General features: G+C 38.4%; 3 pseudogenes; 2 read left to right on the forward strand and 1 right to left on the reverse strand.

Moving 5' to 3' along the window:
• Positions 1–5,768: 5,768 nt before the first annotated feature.
• Positions 5,769–9,260, forward strand: LOC143655424 (phosphatidylinositol 4,5-bisphosphate 3-kinase catalytic subunit beta isoform-like; annotated as a pseudogene).
• Positions 9,261–10,382: 1,122 nt separating this feature from the next.
• LOC143655425 (phosphatidylinositol 4,5-bisphosphate 3-kinase catalytic subunit beta isoform pseudogene) lies at positions 10,383–20,444 on the forward strand (annotated as a pseudogene).
• A 1,560-nt stretch (positions 20,445–22,004) lies between these two features.
• On the reverse strand, positions 22,005–22,943 carry LOC143655058 (olfactory receptor 4F3/4F16/4F29-like; annotated as a pseudogene).
• Between the last annotated feature and the right edge of the window lie 876 nt (positions 22,944–23,819).

The raw sequence follows: 23,819 nt of genomic DNA on the forward strand, positions 1-23,819 counted from the left end.
TATCTTGCCATTGTAGGGCGCAATGTTCTATAAATGTTTCTATAAATGTCTGTTAAATCTAGTTTGCTTGTTGTATTATTGAAATTCTCTGTTTCTTTATTGATCCTCTGTCTAGATGTTCTATCCATTGATGAGAGCAGGGAATTGAAGTCTCCAACTATTATGGTAGAAGTGTCTATTTCTCCTTTCAGTGTTTTTCTTATGTATTTTGGAGCACTCTGGCCTGGTGCATGAATAGTTATGATTGTTATGTTTTCTTATTGAATTGTTTCTTTTATTAATACAGTGTCTTTATTTCCTCTAATTGTTTCACATTTGAAGTCTAATTTGTTGAATAGTAGAATAGCTACTCCTGCTCTTCTCTGATTGATGTTTGCATGAAATATCTTTTCCAAACCTTTCACTTTTCAAACTATTCTTGTCCTTAAGTCTAAAATGAGTCTCCTGTAGATAGCATATAAATTGATCCTGTTTTTTAATCCATTCTGCCAGTCTTGTTTGGGGAGTCTAATCCATTAACATTTAGTGCTATTACTGTAAAGGCAATACTTTTTTCTACCATTTTGTCTTTTGGATTTTATATGTTATATCTATTTTTTTCTCTTTTTACCTTTACTCATAGTTTTCATTTCTACGCTCTTCTTCACACCTCTCTCTCCTGTCTTCCTATTTGCTTCTAGTGCTCCCTTTCATATTTCTTGCAGAACTGATCTCTTGGTAACAAATTCTCTCAGTGACTGTTTGTCTGAAACTGTTTTAATTTTCCCCTCATTTTTGAAGAACAATTTTGCTAGATATAGAATTCTTGGTTGGCAGTTTTTCCCTTTTAGAATCTTAAATATATCATACCACTGCCTTCTCACCTCCATGGTTTCTGCTGAAAAATCCACACCTAGTTTCATTGGGCTTCCCTTGTATGTGATAGATTGCTCTTCTCTTGCTGCTTTCAAAACTGTCTTTCACTATGACATCTGACAGTCTGGTTAGTAAGGGTATTAGAGCATGTCTATTTGGATCTATTCTGTTTGAGGTTCAGTGCATTTCTTGGTTTTGTAATTTTATTTCTTTCATAAGAGATGGGCAATTTTCAGTGATAATTTCCTCCATTAGTCTTTCTCCCCTTTTCCCCTTCTCTTTTCCTTCTGAGACACCCACAACACATATATTCATGTGCTTCATGTTGTCATTCAATTCCCTGAAACTCTGTTCATATTTTTCCATTTTTTACCCTGCATTGTGTGTCAGGTTTCGGATGTCCAGTCCTCCAGTTCACTAATCCTTTCTTCTGCCTCATTTATCATTGTAGGTTTCCATTGTTTTTTTTCTTCACTTCTAGTGTGACTTGCATTCCCGTAAGTTCTATGATTTGCTTTTATAGACTTTTGATTTCTTCTTTTTGTTCACTCATTGCCTTTTTATATACTCCATCAACATGTTAGTTTGATTTTTGATGAGATTTTCCGTGTCTGTTCAAACATCCTGAATTAGTTGTTTCAACTCCTGTATTTCATTTGAATTGTTGGTTTGTTCCTTTGACTAGGCCATATCTTAGATTTTCTTAGTGTGACTTGTTACTTTTTGCTGGCATCTAGGCATTTGTTTTCCTTAATTAGTTTATTCTGGAGACTGTTTTCACTCTTTTACCTAGGATTTTCTTGCTGGATGGCTTTGTTCACTATCTGTTCTTTGACATTCAGTTCAGCTTATTCTAGACTTCTAACATAGGTTTTGATCAGAATTTTTCCGTTCTTGTTTTTCTCCTTCTTGCCCTGCCTAAATGGAGCCCTTTTTTTTAGAGTGCATCTACTTAGATATTATAGAACCCAGTCAGATTTTCCCAGACCAGGCTAGCCTCCTCTCAGGAAGAAAGAGTCACCTGAATCCGTTTTCCCTGAGGGTTAGACCCAACAGATTGACAGACTTTCCTATGAAGGCTTTAGACTCTGCATTTTTTCTATTATGCCCAGTATGTGGCATTTGTCTGCCCATGGCTTCCCACCAGCATAAAGTGATGCAATGCCTTTAACTTCAGCAGACTCTCCCTGCTGGGGCAAGGTTGAAACAGAGGAGAGGTCATAGGTTGGCTTTAATGGCTTCAGTTTTCTAGTCCCTGGGGTCTTAATTCCTTGAGGGTGGGTGTATTAGTTAGGGTTCTCCAGAGAAACAGAATCAACAGGGAACACTTGCAAATATAAAATTTATGAAAGTGTCTCACATGACTGTAGGAATGCAGGGTCCAAAATCCACAGGGCAGGCTGCGAAGCTGATGACTCCAATGGATGGCCTGGATGAACTCCACAGGAGAGGCTCACCAGCCAAAGCAGGAATGGAACCTGTCTCCTCTGAGTCCTCCTTAAAAGGCTTCCCATGATTGGATTTAGCATCACTAATTACAGAAGACACTCCCCTTTGGCTGATTACAAATGGAATCAGCTGTGGATATTGCTGACGTGATCATGACCTAATCCTATGAAATGTCCTCATTGCAACAGACAGGCCAGTGCTTGCCCAATCAGATGAACAGGTACCACAACTTGGCCAAGTTGACACCTGTCCCTAACCATGACAGTGGGATTCCACCTGAGCTGGGCCCTACCCCTCTCCTGGGGAAGGCACATTCTCTAGGGAATTAACTCCTTTAAACTGACCAGCCACTTTGTCTTTCAGACAAGCTTAATTCTGCCCTTGCTTGGGGGCAGTTGGAGCCTGAGAGGCCTTGCAGTTCTATCTAATGGGAATTCTCTGTGGGGTAATAGCTGGCACGGCTTGTCCAGACTGGTGTATGCTATGTGTCTGGTCACTCATGTAGCCCGAGCAGTTGTTCTGTACTGTTCCTGGCTTTTATTGGTTGTTCTGGAGCATGAACTAGATTCCACACCTCACTAACCTGCCATCTTGCCTCAATCATTCAAAATGTTACCATTTTGTGCCTTCCAAACTCACAAATATTTTTAATGAGTGGTCCTATTCACTACCTTGGGAAGGAAATTGTAATGGATTCACTCATCCACAACAGCCACATATCTTTTGGGAGAAGTGATAACACGAATAAAAAGTCCAAAATTTTATACCCTATTAATTCTAATTATATCAGTCCATAAAGAGATGTGATCTGAAATACAAACAAAAGGTGAATGCAAGGATTTTTAAGGAAGAATAAAAAACTGACATCAATTTAATTGTAAAACAATAAAGTAATAAAAATTAATTATGATATAGTCATGTAATATGGTACTATGTATTCATTAAAAATTATACTAAAGTGCGGGCCATGGTGGCTCAGCAGGCAGAGTTCTCACTCACCATGCCAGAGACCCAGGTTCGATTCCCAGTGCCTGCCTGTGCAAAAAAAAAAAGGTATACTGCAGTGGAAAATTTAGTAATGAAGGAATTCTTAAAATATATTATTAATCAAAAAATCAGGCTACAAAATGTAGAGACCGTACAATACCAATTTGAAAACCTGGACTTACATAGATAAGCAATAGAAGCAAACATACTAAAATATTACTAATACTTAGCTCCATATGATGATTTCGGGGAATTTCTATTTTCCTACTTTTAATATCCAAGTAAATTTGATAGATAAGCATGAATTTTATTAGAAGAAAAATAATATGTTTATTAAAGAAATAGGAAAACTATGCAGGGTATCACATCAAAGTTTATGTTATGGAGAATGCAGGGTTTCAGATTTACTTATCAATACTTTTTTTTTTAATTTATTTTTTGCATGGGCAGGCACAGGGAAACAAACCCAGGTCTCTGACATGGCAGGCAAGAAATCTGCCACTAAGCCATTGTCATACTGCCCTCAATACCCTTTTGATTGTAAGTAATAGAATCACAATTTAAACAAACTTAGGGGAAAGGACAGATTAGATTTTTTTAGCTCAGTTATAATTTGAATGTTTAAGATACCTGAGACCAAACACTAGAATACTGCCAAGCTTTTCTATTTCAATCTGTTATCATTTTCTCTCACCTATCATCTTTCATTTTCCCAGCTTTGATTTTTTTGACAGCAGGAAATATGCTTGCCAACAGTCACTACATATTACAGCTCCAAAAGGAACTGGGATTTGCTCTCCCTCTATTGTCAAGTTCAAGCACTCAACTTCAGACTGACCCATCTTGGGCAGGGGCTCAGACTATACAACTGAGGCTGGGGGGAAATGTTATTATCACTTATTGGGTCAGAGTCTGACATTTGACCAATAAATAGCTGTTATAGAGGAAAAATCTACAAGATGGCATGTTCTAAACTTATCACAGTGCAAGAGAAAAGTACATTTATCAGAAGGAAGTTAATAATTTGGGCAGGTAACCAGGATGTCCACCAAAAGCACATATTTCTTTAGACTAAACAGAATGTCCTTTGACAAAGTTTTACATCAAATTATATGGAAAGCGCTCAGTCACTATGCAGTTGGGAGATATATCTTGTCATAGCATAGACCTGACAAAAAGGCAGAAGGAGAAAGAACTAGGAGAAGCAGGACTTTCTCTAAATGGACACAAATAAAAATGAGGAATCTAGGAATCCCTGTTAGGACTTGTATTAGCTAAGGTTCTCCAGAGAAACAGAATCATCAGGAAATATCCATAAACATAAAATTTATAACACTGTCTCACTAACCATGGAGATGTAGAGTCCAAGGTCTGTAGAGCAGGCCAAGAGCTGACAGCTCCAATGAAGGTCCTCAATGAATCTCAGGAGAGGCTGGCTGGCTGTTGTCAATCCTCATTAAAAGCCTCCCAATGATTAGGTTAATGTCACTCATTGCAGAAGACATTCCCCTTAGCTGATTACTAATGCAATCAGCTGTGGATACAGCCAACACGATCATGATTTAAGTCCATGAAATGTCCTCATAACAACAGACAGGCCAGTGCTTGCCTGACCAGACAACTGGGCACCACCACCTGGGAAAGTTGACCCATGAACCTCACCATGACATATCCTACGGTCATTAACTAATCAATGGAAGAGGAAATCCAGTGAAATTTCCATTTCACAAATACCAGTTGTTCAAAACAAATTATGGAGATTTAGTATAAGGTCTGACTAGTAAACTTTTATATACATACATACACAAACACACACACACACATGGTTTCCTAGTATGCAAAAGTTTCCAAGCATACAAAAGGGATTTTTAAAAATGAATGAATGATATAAAGACATTGAAAGGAGACAAACATTGGCTGTTACCACAAAAATGAACAAAGAAAAAATATATTGGGCTTGGAAGGCTGGACTTTTGCCTTTAAATGATCATTAAAATGATAAGAACTGAAAGGCCAGTGGTGGGGCAGGAGACTTAATGCTCCCACTGGAGTGACAGAGGGAAAGGAAGATGTGGAGAAGCAAAAGTTTTCTTCACCCAGCACCAGATGTGTTTAGTCAGTGCCACGGAAGACAATTGGCTATAGGAGCTGGGAATAGAGAGGCCAGTGAAGTGTCTAGGAACAGAGAGGTCTTCTGGGAGGAGGGTGTGAGGGCGAGGCAGGTGGTGGGTTTCTCCATAAGGCTGCTTTCTGGGAGCTTTTGAAACCCCCTCAGCCCTCTGAAAACAACAAGAAAGGGTACAATGATAGCACAGCAGCTCTGCGGCTAGGTGGACTCTGGGAGAGCACCAGCCAGCACCCCCGCCCAGTTCACCAGGTCCGCCTGGTGGCTGTCACTGACCCAGAGATAAGCCAGAGCTCAGGGAAGGGGGCAGCAGGGTAGCTTGGGAGGCCGATTGGGAGGGGAGAATGAGCATATGCAGACACGGAGGCAGGCAGATGTAGCACTGCGTGACACAGGCCAGGGGTTGGCTGAGAGAGGTGGGGATGGGAACACAGGAGTCAGGTAGTCAAGGCAGCTCGTGGTTGACCACACACCCAGTGCCTAGAGCCAGTGGTGGTGGAGTGCTGGCAGTGTATTTTATAATCTGAAAAATCTTCCATGAAAACCTTCACCTTTTGAAAATAAATGTCATCTGTTTTCCTAAAGGACTGAAATGGGAGCCAGCATTTTGATGGCCCCATGTTTATGAATGGGCTTCAATTTCATAATGTTTCATGAATGGCAGACATCCTTGACATCTGGACAGTGGATTCATATATGCCATCCACTTGGAAGGACATGGAGAAGCTACCACATCTCATATTAAGTATATGTTACAGAAAAAGTTCATAATAACCCAATGTTTAACCTCCTTATGGAAATTGACTCTTGTATGCTTGCATGTGTGAATCAAACCGCTGTGTATAAGAAATTAGATGAAACAAGAAGATTCTGTGATGTCAGACCTTTTCTTCCAATTCTCAAACTAGTGACAAGAAGTTGTAATCCAGAGGGAAAATTAGACTGAAAAAGTGAAGCACTTAAAGGAAAAGCTCTGCACAAATTTGATGCCTTGAAGGATCCTGAAGTGAATGAACTCTGGAGAAAACCGAGCAAATTCAGTGAGAAAAAGAATCAGTCACTTACGGAACTGTCTTGGATGAACTGGCTAACACAAAAATATCCATCAGAGCCTGAACCACCAATCCTTAAAAACTTAGAAGATAAACTTTATGGAGGAAAGTTCACTGTGGCTATTCACTTTAAAAACTGTCAGGATTGTTTAGCTTTTGGTTTTTCCTGATATGAATTCAATCAAAATAAATGAACTGGCAATTCAAAACTGTTTGAGTATTCATGGGAAATAAGATGAAGTTAGACCCTGTGACTTGTGTTGCAAGTTAGTAGGAAAGTAGAATATGTGTTTGGGGATCATCCACTAATTCTGTTCAGTATATCCAAAACTGTGTAATGAACAGGACTCTGCCATATTTTACACTCATGGAATGCTGTAAGATCAAGAACATGTATGAACAGGAAATTATTACCGTGGAGACTGCCATAAATTGAAATTCATCCAAACTTCCTCTTCTTTCACCACCAAAGGAAATATGTATCATTTCTCTTGTTTGGGAAAAAGTAATCATCCTTTCTAAATTGTCTTGGCTAAAGGAAATAAACTTAATACAGAAGAAACTGTAAAAGTTCATGTCAGGGCTGGTCTCTTCATTGGTACTGAGCTCCTTTGTAAAACTGTTGTGAGTTCAGAGATATCAGCAAAAAACTGATCACATTTGGAATGAATCACTTGAATTTGATATTAATATTTGTAACCTGCCAAGATTGAGGTAATTCTGATATAAAATACAGGGCTAAGTAAGACATTCTCCGTATATAGAACTTCCCCTACTCTGAGATCAAAGGAAGAAAGGCTTGTCCTGTTCAAAATCCAAATTTTCTGTAGCACATAATATAACTCAACCTAACTGGACATATCACTTTAACAACCAAACATAGGGAACCCAGAATGGGAATGAGGGCCTGTAATTCTGTATAGCTTAATGTAATGTCCAAATACATCCCAGAATATGTTGAGCAGACAATTAAAAAGTATTGGCAAAGTCCTTTGAGGGATGGGAGAAAAAATATGAACTATTGAATTTTACCACTGGGAAAACCTCTGATATTGTCTCAAACATTATGGAGACCCAAGCTAATAGGCCAAGTCCTTGATCTTGAGGCTTATACTTGTGAAGCTTATTTATATAGCAAAAAAGCTCAGCCAATCAATGGTTACACCTAATAGTTAGTTCCAGAGCACCTCTTTTATTTTGCTCAGATGTGGCCAATCTCTCTCTCTAAGCCCAAACTTGTAGACAAAATCAGTACCCTACCCCCATGTGGGGCATGACATCCAGGGGTGAAAGTCTCCCTGGCAATGTGGGAGATGACTCCCAGGAATGGGCTTGGCCCTGGCACCATGGGCTCAGCAATGACATCCTGACTGAAAGGGAGAAAAGAATTGTAACAAATAAGGTATCAATGGTTGAGAGAGTTCAAATAGAGTCAAGAGGCTATTCAGGAGGTTACTCTTACCCACACTTCAGCTAGGCATTGCTATTTATCTTTGTTTGCCAAACCCTAACCAGAACCATGCTTGCCAACCCTAAAGAACAACCAAGGCCTTATCTGAGATTCTACAAAGTTTCCATCCCATGTTATTATATTCCAGAAACCTACAGATTCCAGATGGGTTCCTATGCCAGCTAAGTCCTGAAACCCAGAGGGGCCAGCCTCTCCAAAACTTCAACTAGTTCCATCTCCCTATCCCATATTATTGACAGCCTTTCTGATGAGAAAAATGTAAAAGAGGCATAGTCCAAATACCTCTAAAGATTGGGAGAAAGATCAAAGAAGAAAGTAGAGTTATAAAGAAAAGATAGGATTTAACAATGAGTATGATTACTAAACCATTGTATTGATATTTCTTTTAGTCTCTGGTGTCTTGGCACAGCAAGAAATAAAAACTAAAATCTGTGGAGTTGTAACCCATGTCAAACCCTGAAATCTGTTCCACAACTAAGTGTTGCAGTGTGCTTTGAAATTTATTGCTTTTTGTAAATGCATTATTTTTCAGAATTAAAAAATGTACTTTGTACATTTACATATATATGTAAAATATATATATATATTTCTGACCTGCCAAAGATTGTTCAGTTATATTTTGCTGTTTATGCAGTTTTGGATAAAGTAAAAATGAATAAATCAATTAATACTACTAATCCCTCTAAATATCAGACCAAGACCATCAGAAAAGCTGGAAAAGTGCATTATCCCATAGCATAGGTAAAAACAACGATTTTTTTTTTACTTTAAAGGACAGCTGAGATCTGAAGACACGATATTGCATAGCTGGTCTTCATTTCCTGATGAATTTGAAGAAATGTTAAATCAAAAAGGAACTGTTCAAATAAATCCAAGTACTAAAAATGCAACAGATTTGCACATTAATTTTCTACAGAATAAAAAGCAACCTTATTATTATCCTCATTTTGATAAATATTATTGAAAAGGAAGCTGAGATTGCAAGCAGTGCTATTGTTAATGCATCAAGTTGAGGTGGGAAAAAGTTTCTTGTAATACTGAAAGAAATCTTGACCATGGAACCCTTATCTCAATAGTACAAAAATGAAATGAATCTTTTTGGACTTTTGGACTTTCTGCAACAAGACTGCAGAAAGAATTTTCCATAGTCATTGCCAGAATAACTGCTATCACGTGGAGTAAACTTGAAGATGTGGCTCAACTTCAGGTACTTCTTCAGATATGGCCTAAACTGTACCTCCAGGAAGCCCTGGAGCTTCTGTATTTCAACTGTCCAAACCAGTACTTGCGGGAATATGTTGTGGGCTGCCTACAAAGCTAAGTGTATTAGTTAGGGTTCTCTAGAGAAACAGAATCAACAGGGAACACTTGCAAATATAAAATTTATGAAAGTGTCTCACATGACCGTAGGAATGCAGAGTCCAAAATCCACAGGGCAGGCTGCGAAGCTGATGACTCCAATGAATGGCCTGGAGGAACTCCACAGGAGAGGCTCACCAGCCGAAGCAGGAATGCAACCTGTCTCCTCTGAGTCCTCCTTAAAAGGCTTCCCATGATTGGATTTAGCATCACTAATTACAGAAGACACTCCCCTTTGGCTGATTACAAATGGAATCAGCTGTGGATGTAGCTGACATGATCATGACCTAATCCTATGAAATATCCTCATTGCAACAGACAGGCCAGCGCTTGCTCAATCAGATGAACAGGTACCACAACTTGGCCAAGTTGACACCTGTCCCTAACCATGACAGTCCACCCCTTGTCAACTTGGCACACACACACACACACACACACACACACACACACACACACACATATATATATATATCACCTTAGACCATACTTAATTTCCAAATGAAAACAAATAAGCACACATTTTTTCTTTTACCTGACAATACTCAACTGTCCTGCATATAACTGGAAACACATTAAATCTCTCCAGAATAGCGTGCAAATCCTTGGGCAACATTCATTCTTAAACTTGATATCTTACAACTTAAATAGTATAACACAAACAAAACAGCATTACAGTCCTCGTTTCTGTAACTGATCACGTGGTCAAAGTTCATATTTATCACTACCTTCTTCCACTACCCATTCCATGTTCCCTTTCCCCTCAGCAAGCACTTCAGCTGGCCGTGGTTCTTTGCCTGGTGGGGTGACCCAAATCTTCATTCCTGAAGTCTCAGAGCCATTAGTGGTCCTGCCTGGATTGTGTTGTTGCAGTTTTCCATTGATTTTAATCACAGGGTATGGTGGTACTAATAGACACCCCAGGGGATCTCCTATATTCCAAGAAAACTCTTCTTTACCTCCATTATGTAGTTGCAGTCCTACTTCCTTCCAACGTAACTTGTTTCATCCAATTAATTATATGATTCTATGATTCCAATTGATAAAACTTCATAAAGCACTACTATCATAAATGATAATGATAGCGATGTTCATTGTTGGAAAAGTTTGTGGTGGAGTTAGGAAAGAGTTTACAGAAGAAATTATGTCTAATCTGTTCCTTAAAAGATGCACAGGATTAATTAGACAGAGAGGAGTTGGGAAACACTCTGGAGAAAAGAAATATTGTAAAAAAATGATACTCTTGGAGATGTAAGAAGCTATAATATAGAAACAAGAAGTCTCGTAACCAGTGAAGATGCTGCATGAAAAAGGATAGTGAGGAATAGATTATAGGAAGATGGCAGAGTAGGAAGCTCCTGGAATCAGTTCCTCAATTATCCCCATTGTCCCCATCTCCTCCTCTATTTTGCTGCAATGTTTCACAACCTGGAGAAAATGTTAAGTCTAATGAAAATGCCCACCCAGACCTTAAACCCAGATACCTGGAACAAGTAGCCCCAAATACTAATCAAGAAAGGAATTTTCTGTGGCAGGGCACACTCAAAAAGATATATACCACACTCAAAAAGCCTAAATTTACCTCTCTTCTCAGGTGCAAAGGGATTGGCAGGGTAAGGAGCTTTCATCTCAAGCCATGACCTGAGCATTTTGACCATGTATTAGTTAGGGTTCTCTAGAGAAACAGAATCAACAGGGAACACTTGCAAATATAAAATTTATGAAAGTGTCTCACGTGACTGTAGGAATGCAGAGTCCAAAATCCACAGGGCAGGCTGCGAAGCTGATGACTCCAATGAATGGCCTGGATGAACTCCACAGGAGAGGCTCACCAGCCGAACAGGTACCACAACTTGGCCAAGTTGACACCTGTCCCTAACCATGACACTAAGTGATTAAGAATTCTCCAGTATCTTTTACAACTGGTACGGGTTTTAAAATATGAGCCTTTTCTTGCTTGTGACCTTTCTCAATTCCTATTAGAAAGGGTACTTGCTAATCAGAGAACAGGGCAATTTCTATTTTGGCATCTTTGATCAGAAGTGCAAAAATCCTGCTGTCTCAGTACAATTTGGTGTCATCCTTGAAGCATCCTGCTGTGTAGGCATAAGCCACATGAAAGTGCTTTCTAAGCAGGTTAAAGCACGCAATAAGTTAAAAACTTTAAATAGTTTAATCAAACTGAATGCAATGAAGCTAATCAGAGCCAAAGGGAAGGAAGCCATGCACACCTGTCTAAAATAGAATGCTTACCATGAAGACTTCTCTGACCTACAGTCACCTCTGAACCCATGTATAATCCTCTCAAAACTCTACAGTGAAAAATGCAAATACATAGATTCCAAAATGAAGCCTTTGTGGTTGATGTATAACAAAATGGTGTTTGGTGAGGATTTAGTTGGAGTGATTTTTAAAAACAGAAGATGACTTAAGACAGGATATGCTGACACTCCAAATGCTGCACTTGATGGATTTATTCTGGAAAGAAGTTGGCCTGGATCTTCGGATGCTACCTTGTGGCTGTTTAATAACAAGAGATTTTTCCGGCCTCACTGAAGTTGTGAGCACCTCTGAAAAAAATTCAGCAGAATAGTAACAATGTAGCTGCTGCAGTAGACTTCAACCAAGGTGCCCTTCAAAATTGGCTTAAAGAAACAATTCTGGGAATGACCTTGAGGAAGTCATTGAGAAGTTTTCTCTGTCCTGTGCTGGCTACTGTGTAACTTCTTATGTCCTTGGGCTTGGTGACCGACATGGTGACATCATGATCAAGAAAACTTGTCAGCTCGTCCACATTGACTTTGAACATATTGTGGGAAACGTCAAGTCTACATTTGGCATTAAAAAGGAGTGAGTGGAGGGGGCCAAGATGGTGGCTTAGTAAGGTGCGCGTGTTTTAGTTCATTCTCCAGAGCAACTGCGAAATAACCAGAAACAGTATAGAACAGCTCCTGGTGCCACGACAGAGACCAGACACACAGTGTACCCCAGTCTGGACCAGCTGGACTGGCTGCGAGTCTCTGGAAGTTCCCTAAGCCGCGTGCAGCTCCCCAAGCTACGGCCGCTGGCGGCTGGCACGCCTCCCTCACAGGCAGCTTCCTGGACCTGCTGCAAGTCTCTGGAAAAGTGAGTTCCCCAAGCCGTGGCAGCTGGCGGCCAAGCCCCTCCCCCACAGGCGGCTTCCCGGACTGGCTGCGAGTCTCCAGAATAGTGAGTTCCCCAAGCTGTGGCAGCCGGCTGCTGGCGCCCCTCCCTCACAGGCAGCTTCCCGGACCAGCTGCGAGTCTCTGGAACAGTGAGTTCCCCAAGCCACAGCGGCCAGCGACTGGCTCTCCTCCCCCACAGGTGACTTCCTGGAGGGAAAGGAAAGAGTCTCCAAAAGTAGCAGGGACTGAGTCCAACCAAACACCAATAGTGGCATTAATAAACAAATTCTGACTACTAAAAATAGGCCCCCAGCTCAGGCAAAACTGATCAAGGCAGAAGTCGCCTATTGGGCTAAATGAAAAAGAGGAAAGGGGATGAAACAGAGCCTTCTGTGGCTGTTTCTATGGAGGCTTGGTTGCCTCTGGACTCAGCGCCGGGATTACACAGGCTGCAACTGCCCCAAACACAGAAACAGGCTGCTTTCAGGGCTGTCTCCCACCTGAACGTTCCCCATGGGAGGGGTGAAAGGCAACTCAGGTGGAATCTCTCTCAAGGATTTCAGATCCCAGGGCTTCGCAATTTGAAGCCATTAAAACCAGCCTACAACCTTTCCTCTGTCTTCATCACGCCCCCAGCAGGGAGAGTCTTCCAAAGTTAAAGGAGCCACAACGTCTTTTGCTGGTGGGACCTGAAGACTGACAAGCACCACATACTGGGAAGGATAAGAAAAACAGAGCCCAGAGACTTCACAGGAAAATCTTTCAACCTGCTGGGTCTCAGACTCAGGGAAAACTGAGGCAGGTGATTCCTTTCCCCTGAAGGAATGCAAGCTTAGTCCAGGAAAACCCGACTGGAGGCTGTAATACCTATGTAGACCCTGCTAAGGGTAGGGAGGGAAAAGGCACCTTACAAGCAGGACAAGAAATAAGAAAATAAGGACTGAAAATTTACCCTCTGTTAAACAAAACTTAAGTTAGAGGTCCAGAAAAAGCTGAACTGAAGGTCAATGAACAGATAGACAACATACTTATCTAGCAAGAAAACCCTAGGTAAGATAAGTGAAAAAAATCTCCAGAATAAACTAATTAAGGTAATTAAATGTCCAGACGCCAGCAAAAGATAACAAATCACACCAGGAAAATTGAAGATATGGCCCAGTCAAAGGAACAAACCAATACTTCAAATGAGATATGGGAGCTGAGACAATTAATTCTGAATATACAAACAGAAATGGAAAACCTCTTCAAAAACCAAATCAATAAATTGAGGGAGGACATGAAGAAGGCAAGGAATGAACAAAAAGAACAAATGGAAAATCTGAAAAAACAAATCACAGAATTTACGGGAATGAAAGATACAGTAGAAGAGATGAAAAAAAATGGAAACCTACAATGGTAGATTTCATGAGACAGAGGTTAGAATTAGTGAACTGGAGGATAGAATATCTGAAATCCAGAAAGGAACAGAAACTATAGGGAAAAGAATGGAAAAATTTGAGCAAGGGCTCAGGGAATTGAATGATAATATGAAGCGCACAAATATATGTGTTGCGGGTTTCCCAGAAGGAGAAGAGAAAGGAAAAGGAGGAGAAAAACTAATGGAAGAAATTATCACTGAAAATTTCCCAACTCTTATGAATGACCTAAAATTACAGAACCAAGAAGTGCAGCACACTCCAAAGAGAATAGATCCAAATAGGTGTTCTCCAAGACACTTACTAGTTAGAATGGCAGAGGTCAAAGAGAAAGAGAGGATCTTGAAAGCAGCAAGAGAAAAGCAATCCAACACATACAAGGGAAACCCAATAAGACTATGTGTAGATTTCTCAGCAGAAACCATGGAAGCAAGAAGACAGTGGGATGATATATTTAAATTACTAAAAGAGAAAAACTGCCAACCAAGAATTCTATATCCAGCAGAATTATCCTTCAAAAATGAGGGAGAAATTAAAACATTTTCAGACAAACTGAGAGAATTTGTGACCAAGAGCCCAGCTCTGCAAGAAATACTAAAGGAAGTACTAGAGACAGATATGAAAAGACAGAAGATAGATGTGTGGAGAAGAGTGTAGAAAGAAGGAAAATCAGATATGATATGTATAATACAAAAGGCAAAATGTAGAGGAAAGTATTACCCAAACAGTAATAACACTAAATGTTAATGGACTGAATTTCCAATCAAAAGACATAGACTGGCAGAATGGATTAAAAAACAGGATCCTTTTATATGCTGTCTACAAGAAGCACATCTTAGACCCAAAGATAAACATAGGTTGAAAGTGAAAGGTTGGGAAAAGATATTTCATGCAAATAACAACCAGAAAAGAGCAAGAGTAGCTATACTAATATCCAACAAATTAGACTTCAAATGTAGAACAGTTAAAAGAGACAAAGCAGGATACTATCTACTAATAAAAGGAACAATTCAACAAGAAGACATAACAATCATAAATATTTATGTACCTACCAGAATGCCCCAAAATACATGAGGCATACCCTGCAAATACTGAAAAAGGAAATAGACATATATACCATAATAGTTGGAGACTTCAATTCCCCACTCTCATCAATGGACAGAACATCTAGACAGAGGATCAATAAAGAAACAGATAATTTGAATATAGCAATAAATGAGTTAGACTTAACAGACATTTAAAGAACATTAAACCCCATAACAGCAGGATACAACTTTTTCTCAAGTACTCATGGATCTTTCTCAAAGATAGACCATAGGCTGGGTCACAAAGCAAGTCTCAACAAATTTAAAAAGATTGAAATCATACACAACACTTTCTCAGATCATAAAGGAATGAAGTTGGAAATCAATAATAGGCAGAGTGCCAGAAAATTGACAAATACACGGAGGCTCAACAACACACTCTTAAACAACCAGTGGGTCAAGGAAGAAATTACAAGAGAAATTAGTAAATATCTCGAGGCAAATGAAAATGAAAACACAACATATCAAAACCTATGGGATGCAACAAAGGCAGTGCTAAGAGGGAAATTTATTGCCATACATGCCTATATCAAAAAAGAAGAAAGGGCAAAAATTCGGGAATTAAGTGTCCACTTGGCAGAACTGGAGAAAGAACAGCAAACTAACCTCACAGCAAGCAAAAGGAAAGAAACAACAAAGATTAGAGCACAAATAAATGAAATTGAGAACATGAAAACAATAGAGAAAATCAATAAGACTAGAAGTTGGTTCTATGAGAAAATCAACAAGATTAATGGGCCCTTAGCAAGATTGACAAAAAGAAGAAGAGAGAGGACACAAATAAATATGATCAGAAATGGAAGAGGAGACATAATCACTGACCTCACAGAAATAAAGGAGGCAATAACAGGATACTATGAACAACTTTATGCTAAAAAATACAACAATGTAGATGAAATGGACAAGTTCCTAGAAAGGCATGAACAACCAACTTTGACTCAAGAAGAAACTAATCACAAGTAAATCTCAACAAACCAATCACAAGTAAAGAAATTGAATCAGTCATTCAAAAGCTTCCCAAAAAGAAAAGTCCAGGACCAGAGGGATTCACATGTGAATTCTACCAAACATTCCAGAAAGAATTAGTACCAACCCTGCTCAAACTCTTCAAAAAAATTCAAGTGGAGGGAGAGCTACCTAATTCATTCTATGAAGCCAACATCACCCTCATACCAAAACCAGGCAAAGATATTACAAAAAAAGAAAACTACAGACCAATCTCTCAAATGACTATACATGCAAAAATCCTCAACAAAATTCCAGCAAATCGAATCCAGCAACACATCAAAAGAATTATACATCATGACCAAGTAGAATTCATCCCAGGTATGCAAGAGTGGTTCAACATAAGAAAATCAATTAATGTAATACACCATATCAACAAATCAAAGCAGAAAAATCACATGATCATCTCAATTGATACAGAGAAGGCATTTGACAAGATTCAACATCCTTTCCTGTTGAAAACACTTCAAAAGATAGGAATACAAGGGAACTTCCTTAAAATGATAAAGGGAATATATGAAAAACCCACAGCTAATATCATTCTCAATGGGGAAAAATTGAAAACTTCCCCCTAAGATCAGGAACAAGACATGGATTTCCACTATCATCACTGTTATTCAACATCGTGTTGGAAGTTCTAGCCAGAGCAATTAGACAAGAAAAAGAAATACAAGGCATCAAAATTGGAAAGGAAGAAATACAACTATCACTGTTTGCAGATGATATGATACTATACATCAAAAACCCTGAAAAATCCACAGTAAAACTACTAGAGCTAATAAACGAGTACAGAAAAGTAGCAGGTTACAAGATCAACATTCAAAAATCTGTAGCATTTCTATACACTAGCAATGAACAAGCTGAGGGGGAAATCAAGAAATGAATTCCATTTACAATTGTAACTTAAACAATAAAATACTTAGGAATAAATTTAACTTAAGAGACAAAAGACCTATACAAAGAAATCTACAAGAAACTTTTAAAAGAAATCACGAAAGACCTAAATAGATGGAAGGGCATACCATGTTCATGGATTGGAAGACTAAATATAGTTAAAATGTCAATTCTACCTAAATTGATTTACAGATTCAATGCAATACCAATCAAAATCTCAACAACTTACTTTTCAGAAATAGAAAAACCAATGAGCAAATTTATCTGGAAGGGCAGGGTGCCCTGAATTGCTAAAAGTATTTTGAGGGAAAAAAACGAAGCTGGAGGTCTCACGCTGCCAGACTTTAAGGCATATTATAAAGCCACATTGGTCAAAACAGCATGGTACTGGCATAAAGATAGATATATTGATCAATGGAATCGAATAGAATGTTCAGATATAGACCCTCTCATCTATGGACATTTGATCTTTGATAAGGCAGTCAAGCCAACTCACCTGGGACAGAACAGTCTCTTCAATAAATGGTGCCTAGAGAACTGGATATCCATATGCAAAAGAATGAAAGAGGACCCGTATCTCACACCTTATACAAAAGTTAACTCAAAAATGGATCAAAGATCTAAACTTTAGGTCTAAGACCATAAAAAAGTTAGAGGAAAATGTAGGGAGATATCTTATGAATCTTATAATTGGAGGCAGTTTTACGGACCTTAAACCTAAAGCAAGAGCACTGAAGAAATAAATAAATAAATGGGAATTCCTCAAAATTAAACACTTTTGTGCATCAAAGAACTTCATCAAGAAAGTAAAAAGACAGCGTACACAATGGGAGACAATATTTGGAAATGACATATCAGATAAAGGTCTAGTATCCAGAATTTATAAAGAGATTGTTCAACTCAACAACAAAAAAGCAGCCAATCCAATTACAAAATGGGAAAAAGACTTGAACAGACACTTCTCAGAAGAGGAAATACAAATAGCCAAAAGGCGCATAAAGAGATGCTCAATGTCCCTGGCCATTAGAGAAATGCAAATGAAAACCACAATGAGGTATCATCTCACACCCACCAGAATGGCCATTATCAGCAAAGCAGAAAACGACAAGTGCTGGAGAGGATGTGGAGAAAGAGGCACACTTATCCACTGTTGGTGGGAATTTCAAATGGTGCAACCACTGTGGAAGGCAGTTTGGTGGTTCCTCAAAAAGCTGAATATAGAATTGCCATATGACCCAGCAATACCATTGCTATGTATCTACTCAGAGGACTTAAGGGCAAAGACACAAATGGACATTTGCACACCAATGTTTATAGCAGCATTATTTACAATTGCAAAGAGATGGAAACATCCAAAATTTCCATCAACAGACGAGTGGCTAAACAAACTGTGGTCTATACATACGATGGAATATTATGCAGCTCTAAGACAGAATAAACTTATGAAGTATGTAACAACATGGATGGACCTAGAGAACTTTATGCTGAGTGAGACTAGCCAAAACCTAAAAGATAAATACTGTATGGTCTCACTGATATGAACTGACATTAGTGAATAAACTTGGAATATGTCATTGGTAACAGAGACCATCAGGAGATAGAAATAGGGTAAGATAGTGGGTAATTGGAGCTGAAGGGATACAGTCTGTGCAACAGGACTGGATACAAAAACTCAGAAATGGACAGCGCAATACTACCTAATTGTAATGTAATTATGTTAAAACATTGAATGAAGCTGCATGTGAGAATGATAGAGGGAGGAGGGCTGGGGACATAAATGTAATCAGAAAGAAAGATAGATGTTAAAGATTGAGATGGTATAATCTAGGAATGCCTAGAGTGTATAATAATAGTGAAATGTACAATGTAAAAATTTTAAAAATGTTTTTGCATGAGAAAGAATAAAGGATTGTCATTATTGCAGGGTGCTGAAAATAGATGATATCTAATATTTTAAAATGTCACCTTATGTGTGAGACCAAAGCAAAAAATGTTTATTTATTACAAAATTTAGATTTTGACTAGAGCATTTCCTAATATAACTAATGTAGATAGTTTGAATGAATGTCATAAGTACTTGGAATCTCAGGTAGCACATGAGGTTTTTTTGGTTTGTCCAGAGTGATCCCACGATGAATCCCAGAATGATTTGATCAGTGACTGGAAAAGTATTTGCAAGTGCCCTTCGGGGAATGGTGAGTGGGGAGGAATTCAACCTCCCCAAGTTGAATTCTTGATATTCTCACAAACAGTGTGGACAACCAAAGCTATAGGCTGAGCCCCCAGTCTTGGGATTTGTTCACATGAAACTTAAACCCACAAAAGATAGGTCAAGTTTACTTAAAATTTAGGCCTAAGAGTCACCCCCAAGAGAGCCTCTTTTGTTGCTCAAATGTGGCCTTTCTCTCCAGCCAATATGATGAGCAGTCTCACCACCCTTCCCCTCTCTGTGTGGGACATGACTCCTAGGGGTGTGGACCTTCCTGGCAACGTGGAACAAAGATCCTGGAATGAGCTGAGACTCAGCATCAAAGGACTGAGAAAAACCCTAGAATGAGCTGAGAATTAGCATCAAGAGACTGAGAGAACCTTCTAGACCAAAAGGGGGAAGAGTAAAATGAGGCAAAGTGTCAATGGCTGAGAGATTCCAAACAGAGTAGAGAGGTTATCCTGGAGGTTATTCTTACGCATTAAGTAGATATCACCTTGTTGTTCAAGATGTAGTGGAGAGGCTGGGGGGAATTGCCTGAAAATGTAGTGCTGTGTTCCAGAAGCCATGTTTCCTGATGATGATTGAACAATGATATAGCTTTCACAATGAGACTCTGAATGTGAAAATCTTATGTCTGATGCTCCTTTTAGCTACTATATCAACAGAAGAGTAGAACATATGGAATAAAAATAAATAACAGGGGGAACCAGATGTTAAAATAAATTCAGTTTGAAATAGTGGTAGGTGAAGGTGAGGGGTAAGGGGTATGGTACATATAGTTTTTTTTCTCTCTATTATTGTTTTATTTCTTTTTCTGTTGTCTTTTTATTTCTTTTTCTAAATCCATGCAAATGTACTAAGAAATGATGAATATGCAACTATGTGATGATATTAAGAATTACTGATTGTATATGTAGAATGGAATGATTTCTAAATGTTTTGTTAGTTAATTTTTTTAATTAATAAAAAAGGAGTGAGTGCCTCTTACTCTTATCTATTATTCCATTTATGTCATTCAACAAGGAAAAACAGGAAACAGAAAAGTGTGGCTGTTTCTGCCGGTGTTGTGAGGACACATTTCTGATTTGTGACAGTATGTGAATCTCTTCATCACTCTGCACTGATGTTGACTGTTGGGCTTCCTTAGCTTATGCCAATCAAGGATACACAATATCTCAAAGCTCTCTTGCCTTAGGGAAGAGTGAAGAAGAAAACCTCAAGCAATTTAAGCAAAAATTTGATGAGGTGGTCAGGGAAAGCTGGACTACTAAATTGAATTGGATGGCCCACACAGTTGGAAACATTACAGAGCTTAACGACCAGCCTTTGCTCCTAATGTATTTGCTATTTTCATTGAGTTTTCATTTTGCTTTCATTCTCCACTTGCACTAAATTGAAGATGATTCTGCAAGAGATGTTATAAAGGAAATGAAATCCTGGAAGTCAGAGTGAAAACAAGAACAAGGCATCCCACCAAATCTAATCTGAACAACCTCTGATGAACACCTCTGTTTTTTTTAATGTTTGACCAAAACTCATAATGAAAACTGCCAGCATTATAGATAATCATTTCCTGCATGCTTTGCATACCAGGAATGCTACTAGAGATGTTTTATCTGTGTGTGTGTGTGTGTGTGTGTGTTTAATGTGTTTGGTAATTTAAAAAAAAGGTGTAAATACTTTTTTTCAATATTGTAATCAAGTGTTATCAGTCATCCAATTTATACACACTTGGGGCTGGTGACTTTTCTTACTTTCCAAACACGGCTTAAAAGAAAGCTATCATTCTTTCCTTTCAAAATTGGGTAAATTAAAACTTATGATATAATTTGAAATTATGATTCTTTTTCAAAATAACTATTTTAAACCTATGGGGGAAAATGTCATTAGATAGCAAAAAGAAAAGGCAAATAAATTAAAAACTGAGATAAATTATGAAGAAAAATAAGGATCACTTGTAAGACAATAGGGAAAGTTAGAAGGTTGATAAATTTGTTAAGATGTATGATGTATGTATTACATTCAGAGCCATTTTCACTACATCTCTATCTGAAAATGATCTTTTGTTTGTTCTTTGTTGAAATGGGTGTGGATTATAATTTTTAAATCAGTTGATACAAATCACCCATTCTAATAGAATGAAATATATTCATATATAAAATATCTCTCAACCTAAAACTTAACCTGTGAGAAATGTAATCAGACAAAATCATTGGGAATAATCTTATGTTAGCAGAAGGAAGATGAACAACCTGGCTAGTCACATATCAAAATATGGTGTTCCTTTAACAATATGAGGATATATAGGTTGGAACAAAGTGCAGACAAGTCAAAAGATGAATATTGGAAAAATCAGATGGCCAGTCCTCAAAAGGGTAGACTGGCATAAGGATTCTGTTTTTCCTCTTGTGATGGCAAGAATAGACTAGCTGGAAAGATGGACATTAATCTAACAAAACCTGATATCATTCAATATTGAATAATTCCTTGTTCAGTGAAGTTCTCATCATTGATTGACCTACCAAAACCTCCTGATAATGAAAGAATGAGTTCAACCTATGTGGAAGTTCTTCCACTGGATGGATAATCTTTGTGACAAATTAATACATTGGCAAATTAATGTACATTTCCCATCTGGTATCAATATATTTAGTGGCAATCAGTACTTCTTTTTATAAACGACTCTGTGACACTGAAAAAGACTCAATCTTGAAGCCAAAACCATCATCAATTCATAAAAGTAATGTATCCTAAGGGACAGCCATTAGTTTTTTCCTGGAGGCGTTTCTACACCACATCTTAACTTCAACCATAGAAAGCAAAATAATTTATCAGTTAAGGTTTGAAAAGAACAAGGTTATTTTAATTGTGACACCTGAACAGTAACATACTTGAAAACTTACAATATTGGTATAATAGAAAGTTAATGTTACTTCATGAAACATCTGTCAATCAAGAAATTTTTCTATAAATAATGAATTCACTACATAGTTTCCTCATTGCCATCTTAATGTCTTTGTTCCTGAATGTATAAATAAATGGATTCAAAACAGGGGTGAGAACTGAGTCAAAAATGGCAAGGAATTTATCTAGGTGTGAAGTGGGGTGAGGCCAGATATAAACAAAAATGCAAGGGCCAAAGAACAAAATCACCACCATGATGTGAGATGATAAAGTAGAGAGGGCCTTAGACGAGTCCCCTGCAGAGTGTTTGTAAACAGTGACCAGTATAAAAATGTAGGAGATTATCAATGTGAAGAATGATCCCAGTGATACAAATCCACTGTTAGCTATGACCATGAAGTCTAGTCTATAGGTGTCTATGCAGGCAAGTTTAATGATCCAGGGAAGGTCACAGTAAAAGCTTTCCAACACATTCGGGCCACAGAATGGCAATTTTATAACAAAAATCAGTTGAATCACAGAATGGATCAAGCCAATTATCCATGCAGCAACTAGAAGAAAAGTACACATTTTGGGGCTCATAATAGTCAAGTAGTGGAGAGGCTTACATATGGCAATATACCTGTCAAAGGCCATGGCTATGAGCAGCACCATCTCTGTACCAGCAATGATGTGAATGAAGAAGATCTGAGTAATGCAGCCTCCAAAGGAGATGATTTTGTGCTTTCTGAAAAGGTCATAAATCATCCTGGGGGCAGTGACAGAAGAAACACCCAAGTCAATGAAGGAGAGATTGGCCAACAGAAAGTACATAGGGCAGTGTAAGTGAGAGTCACTGGTCACTGTGAACACAATGAGGGCGTTTCCCATCATGCTTGCCACATAAAAAATGGAGGAGAACCCTAAAAGGATAATTTAGATATCCCAGGAGTCAGATATTCCCAGGAACACAAATTCTGACACCTCAGTGTGATTTGCTTCATCCATTGATGTATCAGCTGGGTGCCTCCAATGTAACCAGATACAAGAAAATGGGGCAGAAACTAAAAAGAGAGTGATAATAACATCACATAATGATTAATTATTCAGGTACATTCATATTGTGAAACTCTATACCCTCTCAATTCCTTCTCAAGGTCACATAATCACTAAATAAGCATGTTACTTTTGATCATCTTAACAGTTGAGTCACTTCCACTTGCAATAACCCATCATCATGGCATCCTGTGATTATCCTCTGTCTATAAACAAGACAATTTAAGAAATATGGAAACATATACTTGCATGGAACAAACTGAAGGATCAGGGAAGTAATGCATTATAAAACAAAAAAGAAGTATCAGGTGGAGATTACCTCATTTCCCAGAATTCACAGGATCTATTACTGAATTGCCCATAGAATATTCTTCAGTCATTCAAGTTGTATCTCCTCTTAGCCTCACCTTATTTCAGGCACATAGTAAGTCTTTTGTAGTCATTCTCATATCACTATGCACAAGCACATTTGTAGTTCCTCCAAAGCCCAGAGAATAGGGGTGATTATAACACAACCTATTGTGGGACACTGAAGTGACTCCAGAGAATGACAGGACCAAGGCAAGAGTAAAAAGTAATTGAGCACCCAGGATATTTTTGTGGGCTCCCAGAATATTAAATGTTAGTACAGGTAAGGTGGTTCTCAGCCATACAGGACAAAGGTGTGCAAGATGGGGCTGGGGTTCTGTAGAAAGTCAAGAATATTAAGAAGTCCTATGTATTTCTTTGTTCAGACTCTTGGCAGTTCCTGATGTTTTTAAACCTTGGCTATAGATAATGGAAACCTAAGATTTTACAGTTTGCTTGAGATAAAGAAATGCACACTAA

The sequence above is a fragment of the Tamandua tetradactyla genome, chromosome 14 (assembly GCF_023851605.1).
Source record: "Tamandua tetradactyla isolate mTamTet1 chromosome 14, mTamTet1.pri, whole genome shotgun sequence".
Taxonomy (NCBI): Eukaryota; Metazoa; Chordata; class Mammalia; order Pilosa; family Myrmecophagidae; genus Tamandua; species Tamandua tetradactyla.